The 14047-nt window shown below is 29.0% G+C and overlaps 1 protein-coding gene across 7 annotated transcripts in view; it reads left to right on the top strand.

Annotated features, from left to right (window-relative positions):
* LOC126838674 (uncharacterized) overlaps positions 1-14047 on the top strand; it is a 156352-nt gene that overhangs the window by 1609 nt on the left and 140696 nt on the right. The gene's annotated exons all lie outside the window — the stretch shown is intronic.

The raw sequence follows: 14047 nt of genomic DNA, 5'->3' as shown, positions 1-14047 counted from the left end.
ATCTTTAGCACACTCGTGATAAATGAAACCCATGTTCTACAGACTTCTAATAGCAAAACTTACTGAATTTAAAGCACAACAACTATATTCAATTATCCATTACACAAAATTAAAGAAAACATTTTTATACAAGTTATTTTCGAGGTATAGTTGTTAATATGTTAGCAACCAAAAGTTTTTCCTTTTACCTGGCTATGACGTTTACATTGTAAATTGTAAGATGCAACAGATAAATTGAAGGAGACATAGTCACTCCTAATTTTTCGTAAATCAAAGCTAACGCCCATTACTACTCATTTTTGTTCTCCAAAAAAATCTGAATTTTCCAACTTGATACCAGCGTCCTTTCTCAATTACTATTCCAATACAAGTACTGATTAGAAGATGTAATGTAATTTTTTACATGCCGGATTTTGTTTATAGATAAATTTCCATTTGTTGGGCCAAGATAACAACATAGAATGTTTTATTTTGGATGAGATTAAAAACTGTGCCATCTGGCAATATCGCTTGATTTAAGTTTTGATAAACAGCTGTTCTATCGTTATAGAGGTTTGAATAAGATAGATTAAAAAATGTCCGACCAAGAACGCTGTATTGTACGAAACTTTAAAAATATTAGTTAACTTGCAGTAATGTTATTTTTGGATCTTTCATTTGTGTATTATGTTATTGTCCTAGAAGTAACAAGTTATACTATTGGAAGTTAAATACGTGGTTCTTATATTACATGTCTGGCAGACAGAGTCAATGGGTTTTACTGTGACGGCATCTTTATGTCAAAATGGTTACAGTATTAAGTTACAAGGGATTAGAAAACTATTATATTGCTCTAAAGTGTTGTTTTACAATAATTTCAATGGAATTATTAGATATTTTTTGTACGCTTTGTTCATAATTAGAAACCATTATTTGGAAAACTTAACTGAAATCATTTTGGTTTTCACAATTTGGGTGGATTTACACTTGAAAAACGTGTGCACCAAATGTGTTATTGATCCTAAAAGAACCCTAAATTAGACTTGGTATTTTTGTAAGTAGTATTAAATTAATTTTCATTACTGTTTATCTCAAATGAACCATACTCGATTGATCTCATTATTTAATACATTATTCCCCAAAGCCTACAAATTGTTTTCCAGTATATAATTATTTAGTATTACATCAAATTACTGTGAAGGACGAAAATACCGACAACAAAATATTAATTGTCAATCGTTTATCGTACCTGCACATAAACACATTAACTTCTCTTGTTTAAATCAACCTAAGTTCTTTGATCATTTTTCAATTATGTACTGTATTGAAGTTGTTGGTTTGAAGTCTATACACATTATATGAGACTGCATCTTTGTATAAAAATTATTATAGGTATGAGATAATACAATCCAAAGAATAATGTAACCAATTTCAATATTAATACTATAGAATTTACTTACTAAATAATTTAATATGAATCTGTGGATAATGTTTAAACAAATTTTGACTACAGATTTTGTTATACTTATTATTTATTAAATAGCTAAATAACGTTAAAAGCTTTTAGCAATAAGACATTTTTAATTAACTCGTTTTATAGTTATTTAGTTCAAGTGTATTGAAGCGTTTCAAAACGTTGGCGAACCAGTCAAGATATCCAAATGGGAGTAACCGCAAGGCGTGTAAATAGTGTAAATTTAATAGAATTAGTTTACACTAAAGAAAAAGAAAAAACGTTCTTCAATCTTTTAAAATTATAATTTTATAACTGAAATATATTTAAACAGTAAAGTAGTGAAAAATTCGAGCTCATATCTTATTTAATATTATTACCCAAAAATAGTGTGATATAACTAACTGCAATATAGTATGTAGACATTTTTACTTTCAATTTTTGTACGCACAAAAATGAAGTCAGAAAATTTGTTGGAATACCAATTTTATTTTTAAAGTAAGGATATAGTATATTCCTGTTGATAGTAAAAATAAAAGTCACTGATCTCCAAACCATTTAAGCTTGGACATAGTCAGTAATGATTAGAACTGTAAAAGTGATCCTTCTGTTAGATTTTTTGTACAGTTCTGTCAGTTTGTAGGAAGAAAAATATTGTTGCAGATCTTGATAAGTAGAAAAACTAATGAAATCAAGTTGATTCATTTATCACATTTTAATTTTCGCGAAAGAATCACATTTTTTATTTTTCTGTTAACAAAAATGTGTTGTTCTTATGGTTCACTAAATATTCTATAAACATTTTTTTTTCTAGAATTGCCTTTTCGCATATATTCATATCGTTATTATTTTAAATTGAAATTAGAATACGTTCATGTAGATGTATGATGAATGTTATTCTCTACTCTTAATGTGTTCTGTCTTTCTATAAATAAAATACCTATAATCCCTTAAAAGCCTGTATTAACTGTTTTAAGCATTTCATATCGATTAATCATTTCATATTTAAATATATTTTATAGTTTCAAAGACCAACATTGTCTGTGACCTGTATGGTTACGTTAAGCTTTCAATAGTTTAAATAATATTAGAATTTAAAAAATATCCAAACATCATTACACATTTATTCATTATTCATTCGTTTTTTTATGTACACAAATAAATTGTAACATATTTTTCACGTCAATCAGCCTATTCAAAATATTATAATAAGAAATAACAATATTGAATAAACCAACATTCTAGATACAAGTATAAGTACTTGTATTACTAAATATAAACATATAGAATGACCATTTATCAGTAAACAAGTAAAAAATGATGAATTACAAATAATTAGTGGAAATGCCTTAGTCAATTCCTTCACTATGTTGTATCAGAGTAATTAATTCTTTATTTTATAGGTATGATATATTTATCCGTTTTATTTAGTCATTAATAACTAAGTCATATCAATCATTATATAGTTATAATATAATCAGCATGTAAGAATCGTACAAATTACTATTGAACATAATAATATAAACTTCGTATCTATGTAATGTAGTTGTTTCGGATAAATGTATTTAAAATAGCTATATTGAATAATTTTTAAAATAGTGAGTTTATTGTTTAAAATACTATTCTGTGCGTAGTTTAGGTATTTAAAATTACGCATTATATTTTTAATTATACTCATTGCCGACAAAACAAACATATTGGGAACCCTTACATTATTAGTAGCAATTTCGTTGTAACAATATTCTGTAAATTGCTACATACGAGTCTATTTAGCCTCACTTGTTTTATTAATAATAAGGCATAAGCCAAGGGTTTTTGTCATCCGCCGAAAATTGAATGGAAGTGATTTCTGGCTGTCGACCATCGCTACTCGATAGTTATAAGCAAGCAAAAATAAAACAATTTTTTACACTGAGGTTGACAATCGAATAGTTTAAATATTTCTTCTAGAGCCGATAAAAAATAAATCACTGTTTTTCTATAAAGCGAAGTCGGAAACAATTTCAGTATTATTAATAATGAATAATAAAAAATAACAGTTTTCATCTTACGATTATTTTTATTAGCTATCAAATATTAGTATTATTAAAAATATAAAACTGGATTCAATCAAAACATTTTTATGTAGTTGCCAATATTAAAAAAAAAAAAGCCTACAGTTAATTTAACGGATAATTGTATTAATTCATTAACATAATTAACAACATTTTGTTACTAATTTCATGTATTTTTTATTGCTACAGATTGGTTAAATCGATAACGATTTCTATTGGATTAACTGGGGATATGGTTCAATTTATGCTACTAAATATATATCATTGTAGTACTCATTTAATTTTAGTGCTCATTTTAATTTATTGAAGATTTATTAATTTCTCGTAAATTAAAAGTTACACTAGTTGGAAAATAATTTATTAGTTTGTATAGCTGAATAGTTAGCTACTCACTCATAGCACTAAAATTGCATAACTAATACGCCGTCTAACTTATTTTGTGTTTCTATAATAACTTTTATTATTAAAATATTTATGTATTACCATTGAGCACACAAAATATTTAAAACAGAACAAAAAATTAATTAATTTAACGTGATTTTTAACTGATAAACTGTCAAGTTTTATATTTGACACTAAAAAAAATATATATATATAATACTAATAATATTATTATAACCCGGCTGTATTTAGGATATGTGGAATCCTAGGCTGAAACCGGTGCGGGCTCTAATGACAAATGTAGAACACTCCTCCTTCTTAAACCTAAAAAGAAACATTTAAAGTATATTATTTTTTAATTTTAAGTAAACATATACAAATTAGGCAAATGCAAGAATTTTTTTTATTATTATTATTATTAAAACTAGAATAATTATGTGGGAAACATTTAATGTACTAATTGTAGTTTATATAAAATATATATTGAATAAAATAACAACGTTATACCTGTTAAAAGATGACGATTGATTTTTTTTTTTCATTTTGGTTCCTACTGTTTCGGCAACAAAAACAAAATGTAAGATAAATAAAGGTGACACAAAAAAAAACAATCGTTTTTATGGTAAAAAACAATAGGCTTTTTGTATGAGCAAAAATATAGTTGAATATAAATTGTAATAAACCTGGTTTTGAATGGTACACAACATTTTTTAATTTCAACAAAATTATGTCAGCGGTAACATTTTTCAAAAAGAAATTAAAAAAATTGTTGGTTTAAAACCGGAATTAGTTTGGCTATGTGGGTGTAAAGCCTTGGATATTATTAGTCAGCTTTTAAGTAATACAATATGTCTTTGTTACTTGTTTTGACATCATACTAGCACTGTGGTAAGAGCAGCGGTCCAAAACCAACCATTAAATAAAAAATAGTAAACAGAAATTAATCCTGATTTTCCACGTCAAGCATCGATATTTCAGACTACTTTTAATTAAAAATGTTAAGTTTTTGTATGGTGTGGGTCAATAGGTTGCAGCCTAGATAGTTTACTTATAAATACACTATACAGTCCTAATTATAATCAACAATTTTACTTTTAATTTGTTCACCGAATTATTTATATTAAATGAATTATAATTTATTATAATTAATATATAATAATCGTATAGTAAATATTATATTATTCATACATCTCATAAGTATTAATGGTATAAAACAAAAAATTTTTTATGGCTAAATTTCGTTATTTTCCTAAAATTAGTTTAAAAAAGTTTGTAAGGAATTGCATTTGTTTATAATATTAAATATTTTAAGTTCTTATATTTAATGATATAGACAATTTAATAAATAATCAATTGACTATACTAACTAACTAACTAATTACTACTTCAAATAACAAAAATGTAAATTACCGCGGTTGGCGATCATACTTCCCAGAATGTCATTATTTTATAAAACAGTTTTATCTAATTCGGCCAATTTTATGTAATTATTTAAACGTTCTCCCGTTTAGAATCCCGATAGAATTTATTTCGCTCATTTTTTTATGTTATTTACTTGGTGTATTCGGTGGTTTGGTGGTTTGGTAGTTTCTCAAACGTTAACTAACCGTCTTTTAAAATATCCGTGTAACTTGATGAAAAGGTAGTTTTGCTATAACAAAATATTTTTGGAGGAAACCCTTGACCTTTGACCACGTTTTCACAGAAATTAAGGTTAATGAAAATGGAAGAGAAACGATAAACGCGTGAAAATAGCGAGCGGTCATTTGCGGTAACTAAGTGGGCAACAGCGTATAAAATTTAGTCGGTCGAGCCACGGCCGAAGAAAACTCTCTTATGGGAAAAGTTTTTTGAAAACTCGACGGGCGAAGGCTAAGACGGTGGATACAGACGGATACGATAGCGAGCGGATGGAAACATAGAAAGGGAGAGAGAGAGAGAGAGAGAGAGAGAGAGATAAAGTGAGCAAAATGCTGTTTAAGACTTTGGCCTGTACGCGCATCGCCCGACGCCCGTATATATATATATATATATATATATATACAATGTAATAATATAATGCAGTTATGTTTGTTGCCTCTGACAATCTTCCAGCCGACGCCGCCGAATAGTTAAACAAAAGTTTTTTTGGCGCGAAGTTTGTTCGGCAACTTGTTTCATCGAAACTTTTTTTTTATTTCCCCACTTCCTTCTGTTAAAAACTTTTACCGGTAGTTAATATCGGACGGCGAGGGGGCACGCAGCGAAAAAGTTAACTCGGGAATTACTTTTGATGACGCAGATTATTATTGGATCGGCCATTTAATCTGCCGCCGCGCCGAATAAATATTTCCGTTGAAAATTACAATTTCATTGTGTGCCGGCCCTTTATTCTTTTCACGGTATTCTCTTCCTTAAATTCAATTTATACCGTTTCGTTTTATTTTTACCCTCTTAATTTTCAACGAAATCTCAGAAAATACATCTTGCTTAGGTAACTATGGTTACTATTCACTATATAATTGGCGCACTCGACGTTGTTGTTTCATGCGAGCAGCAAGTAAACTGATGTAATTGTATAATATTTATGAACACAGAATAGAATATAAATAATGACAAAACTCGCATTTGACACGTTAAACCGTTTTGGTTTATACAATTAACAAACGATTATATTATATCATATTTTTTACATTATCGTCTTTTACTACACTACACTGCCCGACTATACTCAGAACTTATTCCATAAGATACTTAATAACTTGTTTATAATTGCCGCACATTATCATAGTAAGATCATTTTCGGAAACGCTATATTATATTTATTATTAGAGCAATAGGCAAAACATTATTTGTGTTTCTTAAAGAATCTACATTTATGATAACTTATTAGGTAAAAAAAAAAAGGAAAATATATACAATTTTTAATTAATCATAATAAATACTATCTACATTTGTATAAACATATCTACAAACTGTTAAACATACCTATCAAACCACTGTATTTGATCAAATTGATTTTATAAAATACGACATAGCACTTGTCAAATTAAAATCAAAATATGTTTAAAAAAAAAATAGTAAACATAACTCTGAGAACGTGATGAACTGTCTTGAAGTGGTATAAAATATATGAACCATTAAAATTTTAATTTGTTCATCAAATAATTTATACTTATGTTAAGACAATATCTTAAATTGCTAAAAACTAATATCCTAAATAATCGTTCAACTTTCTTTTTTATATAATATTTTTAAATAATTGAATTGTTTCTTACATCAGATACCTTCCTTAAGAAGTTTTGTTAAGAAATATTAACTACACGTTTTTTAATTTTTTAAATGATTACTTAATTTGGATTTCGTCATAACCACTCCACAATTCACCAAGTCCATCGCCTAGTAGATAAAATATCCTATACTCTTGAAAAAAAGCTTATTTGCACAGCTGCCTTCCTTGACGTGTCTCAGGCATTTGACAGAGTATGGCATAATGGCCTACTCTTCAAACTCAAATCTATTCTTCCACCATACTATTTTCTTTTATTTAAATCTTATCTAGAAAACGGACATTTCGCCGTTCGATCTGGCTTCTCCTTATCCGAAGTATCACCAATCCACGCGGGAGTACCTCAAGGATCGGTATCTGCGCCTCTACTTTTCAATTTATTCACCTCAGATCAACCTACCACCCCTAACACTACGACTGGTGACTTTGCCGATGACAAGGCGCTTCTAGCCATCCATTCCGACCCTGAAATAGCTTCAAACCTCGTACAAAATCATCTCAATCTCCTTTCAACATGGTACAAAGACTGGGGGATTAAAATCAACGAAACAAAATCCATTCATTGTACATTCACACTAAAGCAAAAAGTCTGCCCTCCCATCTACCTCAACAATGTACCTCTCCCAACCGCCCAAAATGTCCGATACCTAGGTCTACATCTAGACCGCAGGCTAACTTGGGCAACCCATACCCATAACAAAAGACTTGCCTTAAATAACCGCTCTCGCCAATTACGGTATCTCCTCACGTCACAACATCTCAACCTAAAAAACAAGCTACTACTATATAAACTCCTACTCAAACCGATCTGGACATACGGTATCCAACTGTGGGGTGCAGCCAAACCGTCCAACCTAAATAAAATACAAGTCTTCCAATCAAAATGTCTACGCCAAATAATCAAAGCTCCTTACTATGTTTCTAACGACACTCTACATAGAGATCTAGCCATTTCAACAGTCCAAAACGTTGCAAAAACTTCTACAAACGCACACACTCCAAATTCTTCAGCCATCGTAATCCCTTGATTTCCGAACTATCCACCAACGCAATTCCTGGTTAGAAGGCGACTTAAACGTACCTGGTGTCGTGACCTACTAAATTAAAATATGTGTATACCTTTACTTCCCCTTGATTTTGTATTCAATCTCATTATCTCACAATAGCACATTTAAAATAAACTCCTGCCCTTAGTGCCGCCAATGGGTGGCTTTTTTTTTCCTGCCTCAAGCCATGTCATCTCCATCACATACGCTTATTGTAAAATAATAAGTACAAATCGTGTATTTTAATAATAAATGTTAAAAAAAAAAAAAATGATTACTTTTTAGTTTTTTTTATTTTATTATTTTATTACTTACTAAGGCAAATTCATTAAATTGGAGTTTTTTTTATAACTTTAAGACGTTTAACCAATTAAATGATGATTGTGTATGTTTTACTTCGATTATTTCCGGATTTAAAGTATTAGTGTAAATGTCATTTAAACGGCAGCTACTCTCGTATACGACTTGAGTAATGGACAGTCTTTAAAAAGATCAATGTACACTTAATGTTTTTATTTTTTACTCGCAAACACCTAGTATTGATCTTCTGGTGTCGTATTGTGTCGTAATAATATAGCCTTTTACGTTCATGAAAACATAATAGTATATCAGATTTCTTTCTATACTTTCTCGTCATTTTCAGTATAGTAAACAAATTGAATTAGTTTTTATTCATTATACAAAAAGTAATTATGTGTTAACGACATTTGGAGATAAAACATATTTATCATTCAAATACTGTGACGTTACACTGACAAATACTAGTAGATACAAGATGTGATAAACAATTTGAATGTGAAATTACAGTATAATTGTATGAAAAAAAAACTAACAGTTTACGTGGTGATCAAGATTTTTTAATTGATTAATTCACTGTGTGTAGGTGCGTGTTATATTATTTGAATAATTATATTCATATTTATTCATACTGTGTCTTTCTTCAAATAGATTTTGGCCAGTGTAAAGCTTATGACTTGAAAGGGTAAAATGTACAATGTAAACATGACAACAGAAAATATTTGTTTAGGACTTTGCATTATTGTAATGTTATTTGAGTAACGCAATGATACCGCTTTGCTATGTGTTAAAATTTAAAGGACATTTCCCTTTGCCGTAATTTTAAACCAAGTTAACAAGCCCAATAAAATATATTATGTTTATTTTTTTTATAAGCTTTACGAGTCGTACAACTCTTTGCTTCTAAAACCAATTTTCTCCATTTTTCTTTTACATAATCTAAGTCCATATTTCTAATCCAGTTCGATTTCACATCCATTGTTTCTTTACTGTTATCTTTGGTTTGGATGCACGCGTGGTCTTTTCGATCTATCTGGTTTACAAGTGTCATCTAAATAAGCAAACCATTCGCTTTCCCAGCATGTCCAGTCAACGCTAATCATGTAGCTTACACAAACTGTACTATATTTTCTTGTAGCTTCTTTCCTAATTTTGCTCTTAATACTTCTTTGTGGAAAATGAAAATTTTAGTGCAGTGGAAAAAATAATAATAAATTGGATAGGACTAACTATATGCAAAAGGGAATAAAATTACTAATGGGGATCTTCAAATACGACTAATATTACATTATGATCCTAAGATTATTATTATCCTGGAAAACTAAGAAAAATTTGTAAACAACTTATTAACGATCCATTGAAATGATGGGTACATAGGTACAAAAGGCGCTGCACTAAAATATATGTTTACAAATAAAGTAATAATATCCGAAAAGTTAGGTTTTTCCGAGTCTACTTGTGTTCTCGCATTTTCAATATTTCTACTTACAAAAAAATATAATAAATTCTTTAATGATAATTATTGTTTAACATTTGGCCGTTCCCGAAAAGCAATTGAATTAGTTCAAAAAAATATTACTTCTGGTAAAAGGGAGAATTTCATTGAAAATACTTCCTTATTATCAAAATCTTTTATACATTTTTTCGGTTACTTCGATTTTGTTATAGTTGATGGTTATATACAAAGCCAATGGCTAAACTCTGTATGGGATGTCAATTAAATACATTTTGCAATGCGGTAATTTAAAAATGTTTGTACCACCTGCTAACTTACTTCTAATAAGAAAAACCCAAAGTACGCATTAAGCTGTCGTTTGCATGATTATTTAAATATTATAGAACTTCGTTTTTACAGTAAATCTACAGGTACCACGTTAAAAACAAATTACATCAATGTGTCCTTAACATCTATACTACATCTATTATACCAGCTTGCCGGAATAGTGTGTGACACGGGACACTGTTTCGTGTGTGTAAGCTATTTGATATGTTATTTTTTGTGTAAGTTTTTACTGCCAAACAACTCTATCCTCATTTTATCCTTTTTTTTGTGAAACACAACGTTATTGAAGTATGCTATTGTTCTTCAAACTATTTACATAGCATTATAGGTATTTACTTATTATTATTTAACATAGCTATATTGTTTTCGTGTTCCTCTACAGTCACTTGTTTTAATGACCACGTCGGCCAATGCAATTCCGTCGTACAAGTGCAGTTGTAAAAGATTGACATATTATGTACATTCGTTGTTACATTTTTCAATCGTCTAACGCGTGTTCTCGTAAACGCTTTCCGTTCGCTCGTCGCAGCAGTGTTGTTTTTAAGAGTGGTACAGTCTACTCGGTGTTTGTCATAATGGACAATGTTTGAACGAGACCGGACAAAATTGTGCTGGGAACTTTTGTGTGCTTTCGTTTATATCCGGCCGCGTTATTGTGTCCTGTTGGATTTATGATCGCACATGGATTTCGGCTGGTGTACTTAAATCTATATAAAAACAAAAAAAACTCTGCCTTTTCAACTCCCTCGCGAATATTATTAATTTGAAACTTTGGCGAACGACTTTCGTATCATCCAGCAGACGCACTGCCGGTACGGCTCGACTCGACTTGCAGAGATATTATAATGTATGCGCAAAAACTTTGGTGCGCGACACGATGACAATGGAATTTCGCGAAAAACCTTTCAGTCGGTTTGTACATAAAAACCGACAAACGGAACAGCTCAGAGTCGGCGGGCGTAGGCAGTCTGTGGGCGCAGGGGATGGCGTTCGATATGAAAATAAAATGGAAATAACTTTCTGGGCAAGCGGAGAAGGAAATGGCAGTCGAGCGCGAAATAAAAAATAAAAACAGAAAGAATCAAACGTATATATATGCATGTACGCGATATTATGTACCGGAGGAAAAGAACGTTATTTTACCGCTTGCTATTTACTTTATGTTGGAAAATATGCTTCGCCATTCCGTATAAATGATTTGTATAAACTATTTGAAACATGCCAAGGAAATGGTATTGTTTTAAACACTCTTGAGTCGAAAATTTTGCAAACCGTACAGTTTACCCAGAAACTTTCTCAACACACTCGCTGTTGTTGTACCTACAAACAAATTAATAGTGCTTACTTTGTATTTTGCCTAACAAATGTGTGATCACAATTTCTCTAAATTATCGTTAAGCAACCGAAGGTTTAGTTAACGGTTGACGTATAAAATAATACTCGTAAATGTGTTTGTAAAAAAAATTAAAGATATATTTTTAACGAAGAAATAACAAATATAATATTTTTCATATTATTAAGGGAAATCACAAATCTATTTAAATTAAATATGTAGAGAGGCACTTGGAAAATATATAATGATTCGTAGAATAATCTAATTTTGATTATTTTTTTTTTTACAAAAAAAAAATATATTTTATAGTACGTCATTTGACAATTAGTGATATTTCAAAGGTGGCTAGACATCTTTAATTCGCTAAATAATTCAGTTAGAACTGTCAAAACAGCCTAAATTTTTAGATTTTTTTTAATGCGAGACATATTAATTATAACTTATGACTTAATTGATTACTAATTTGTATTATTATTACTAACTGAAACTTGCAGGGTTTTATTTATACCGACCCCTCCCTGCTGAATAAGTGCTAACCCATTGGTCATCTATTTTTAAAATTTAATTTTTTACCTACTTTCCATTTGATTATTAACCAGAATGCTTATAACAACTCAGGTAATAAAAAGTACTTAAAAAATTATACCCAAAGGCTTATACAAATAAATCTAAAAATAAGTTGACATCAACTTAATAATTGAAAGTTTCTTTTTATTTTACGGCTTTATAAATGTTGACAAAAAATATTTATATTAAATATAGTTAGTTCCATAGGCATATATACTAAATATATCATGAATAGTTTTAAATTACCTTTTTCAATCCAATGATTGTATTAATCATAATATTATAATATAGTCAACTCTTTATATGATTTTCAATACATTTCAGACTATTATATTATACATTTATTATACAAAAATGGAATATATTATGTATACAAACAAAAAGAGTATGAGCAATTTTTTAAATAAGTGGTACTTAACATCATTGAATCACTTTTCGATTTTAAAAATAGTCATTTGATTTAAACATGCTTGAACTATGTTTTTGTCTATAATTATAAAAAAATAACAATGTTATAAAATAAGTACGCTTTTCTAAATTGTTGTAATAATAATAATGAACAATTTGCAAGAAATAATTATTATTATTTTTATATTAATGTATTTTACGACTACGTAAAATATTTGTTAAAATAGTTAACAAAATATGTATAATGTATAATAACTACACTACTCAAATCTCTTATTAAAATATACATTTTTCGGGAAAGTTTATTACGAAAATAAAAGATTTAAAAAATATATTAACTATAAACAAAGTTTTTCGGCTCTTTTATCTAGCGTGATCATGTACATGTCTTTTCTACGCTTCTAATTACATAGTAAAATGTAAGCTGTGAAATTTTGGTCACAAATAAAATTAACCCAGAGGGACATGTTAAAACTGAAAAAATATTATAAAATACATGTTTATTGGAAAAAATGTAAGAAAGTACATTTGAACCGGAAAAATATCAAATCCCAACGGTGTTTCAAATACTCAAACGAATGTGGTTTAAATAATTTATCTATAACTTTTTAAAGAAACTTGATTTTTCAGAAGTTATTTTTTTAAACATTAAAATTTCCATTTATTCTTTAAAATGTCTGGTATTTTAATTCCTGTTAGAAAACAGTTACATAACAATATACGCATATTACCAGTACTTATGGTGTATGTTGTACCTAAGTTTTATGTAACACTAAGCGTTATCTAATTTTTGTTTTTCATTTAAAGAACAATTTTTTTAATATTTTTAGTATTATCTCGCATTTAATGTTATTGCGTGTGTATAGTATATTAACGTGATTTAAGTGTTTATTATAATATATGTTGTATCCTAAAATTAAAGATTAATGTTTTGAAAGTCATTGCAAATAATCGATTAGATTCATGGTCTACTGATTTGCTTGTGTAAATGTAAACGTGGTGTTATTTTTAAGAAAATAAATCATAAATATTACATTCTTAGCTTTGGTTGAGGTTTTGTTACAATATATATATATACGCCATGTTTCTAGGAAAATGTTGTACTTAAAGTCACATATCATAAGTCACATTAAATTATTTTACTATAATATAGTCAAGAAACAGCAACAAAAAGTATGGTTTAAAATACCCTCAAACAACCTCAACCATTATACCAAGTATCTAATAGATTACAGAAATAATATAATCGTTCACAACTGTAATTTATCAAATATTAATAATCGTCTGCCTCGATTAAACATTGGGAGCTCTGCGGTACAGTGGTTGGTAGCACTAACCCACACTGAATTATGCACATTTTATCTGAATTGCTTCGTTTGAATTTTAATATTACATTATCCTAATATTGCAATTCCTCACTCATAATAAAGTCTTTATATACTATAATAATAACAGTTTTAAAACTTATACTATTAACT

The sequence above is a fragment of the Adelges cooleyi genome, unplaced genomic scaffold (genome assembly GCF_023614345.1).
Source record: "Adelges cooleyi isolate 19-005CV unplaced genomic scaffold, UGA_ACOO_1.1 ACOO_flye_CR_arks_rails_tigmint_CR_PRNA_30, whole genome shotgun sequence".
NCBI lineage: Eukaryota > Metazoa > Arthropoda > Insecta > Hemiptera > Adelgidae > Adelges > Adelges cooleyi.
Note: the sequence above shows the minus strand (reverse complement) of the source record. Positions and strands in the feature narration are given on the sequence as shown.